This window comes from Crocodylus porosus, unplaced genomic scaffold (assembly GCF_001723895.1).
Source record: "Crocodylus porosus isolate Cpor-Errol unplaced genomic scaffold, CroPor_comp1, whole genome shotgun sequence".
Classification (NCBI taxonomy): domain Eukaryota; kingdom Metazoa; phylum Chordata; order Crocodylia; family Crocodylidae; genus Crocodylus; species Crocodylus porosus.
This window is the reverse complement of record NW_017728948.1, coordinates 75029794-75032033: the sequence shown is the minus strand read 5'-3', so window position 1 is coordinate 75032033 and position 2240 is coordinate 75029794.

The window sequence follows — 2240 nt, the reverse complement described above, 5'->3', positions numbered from 1 at the left end:
CTCTGCCTCTGCCTCTGCCCCTGCCCCTGCCCCAAGGGAACTGCTTCCCAGACTCCGGCCTGGGCTGTTTATAAAGGCCCGGCCCTGCCCCCTTCTGGTCATGTGACCAGCCTGGTTGCCCCAGCAACTGTCACCTGAGCTGCCCTGGAGATTGGCAGCTGCCATTCTCCACTTCTTAGGAACAGGGCACCTAAGTGCCCCTGTGACAGAAGGTCTAGGCCCACTCCATCTCAGTCTGCAGAGTTTGCTGACCCCATGTGGGATGCAGGGAGAGAGCATGTTGCACCCTTTCACAGGGCCTCTCAGAAACTGTATTCTGTCTGTGCCTTGAGGATTGATCCAAAAGACTGAAGTAACTACAGAGAACCTTGGTGACTTCAGGGGGCTTTACATCAGTCTTCTGCTCAGCTTCTCAGCTGGTGTGAATCAGTCTCATTACTCCTGTCATGCTATTCTGACTAACAGCAGTGGAGGATCTGGATCATTGCCCCTGCTGGACTGCCCCACTGGAGTAGCAAGACTCTGGGCTGCACCCAGCACAGTCAAGTCCTTCCATACCCTGACATAGCTGGTGTAGCTGTAGCTGGTGATAGCCATGTGAAAGAAAATGTGCAGAACAGTTAATGTAGGCTCCCAGCCAAATTCACCACTTGCTAATCATCTGAAGTAACTCTACAGACTCCCTACGCAACTGCAACCAAGGACCGAGCCTGCCTGTCTGATTTTGACATGGACTGAGGTCTTCCTGACTGTGTGATCACCCTTCTCCCAGGATAAGACACTAGGATCATAGTACTGTTTTTGGCCTTTGGTCTTCATGTTTAATTCCTAGTTCTGGTAAACACTAATTCTATGATTTATGTGAGCCATTTACCCTGGAACAGCATCCACCTAGGAATAAACAGGAGAAGCATGCTAATATTACTAATTTGTTATGGTAAAATACAGTCCCTCATATTTTTAACTATCCCCCAGTAATACTGCTCCCCCTTCCTAGTCTTACTAGTGTGAGCTTGCTTGAATTTAGGCTTTCACTTTATATTTGCACAATGGGTCCACCATCTTGGCTGGGTCCTATATACAAATATACCCTGGTCCTGCACACAGACTGAGAAAAGGGCTTCTGCCCATGCAACTCTTCACAGGAAGAGGCCAAAGAGAAGTCTTCCCATAGGTGGCAGAATGCCTGCAGTACAACTCAGTGGTGCTGCTGGCTCTGCTAGCAACATCCTTGCCTCTATCTCTAGCATACAGGGTAGATGAAGCCCTCACTGTGTCACTCTGTAGACTCATGGCATTCTGCCTCCCACACACTGAAGAATCCAGGTTTTCTCTTCTGGCTATAGGGCTAGGCAGTCCATGGAGTGATGGGAGTAAATGAAAACAGGATTTTACCCCTCAGTGAGTTCCAGCACCTGCAGGATTTCCCAGCATGTAGAAAGAAAGTTGCAGAGGAGGAGGCTTGAGACACAATCAAGTTTTCATTTTTATCACTATGCAGCACCGAAAGGTCCTGATAAGGACCCCAAGTACTGTGGCTTTCTTGCATATGGTGTATATTTCACCATTCTGGATATTGATCATAGTGTTTAAAAGGAAATGTTGGTGCTGGAGTATTCAAGAGAGAGTCTGATATAGGGGTGATGATTTTTGAATTTGTGCCTTAAAACTGGAGGCCACCATCATTTCCACATGAACTACAAGAAAAACTACAGAACTTGACCCCCCATTACCCAACAGGAACTTTTTACATGCTTCCTAAAATCCACAAGCAAGGGAACCCAGGCAGATCTATAATGCCCACCCATAAATCTGTAACTGAGGAAATATCAGGTTTCATCAAATCCACCTAAAACCTCTTGTCACCCAAAGCACTAGTTTTGTCCATGACACAACAGACTTCCTATGAAAATTTAAAAACATAGACCCCTTCCCAGCAACACCCTCCTAGCCACCATGGATGTTACCAGCCTATATACCAGCATTCCACACCAGGAAGGCATCCAAGCCTGTCTTACAGATCTACAAAAGAAAGATTACAACTTGGAGTACAGACCTAAAGATATTACTGAATTTATACACTTCATCCTCACACACAACATCCTCACTTTCAGTAACCAACACTTTATCCAGACCATGGGCACAGCTACGGACACAAAAATGGCTCTACAATATACCAACCTTTTTATGGGCCACCTGGAAGAAGAATTCCTCAAGAAATGTAAAACCTGCCAACATAT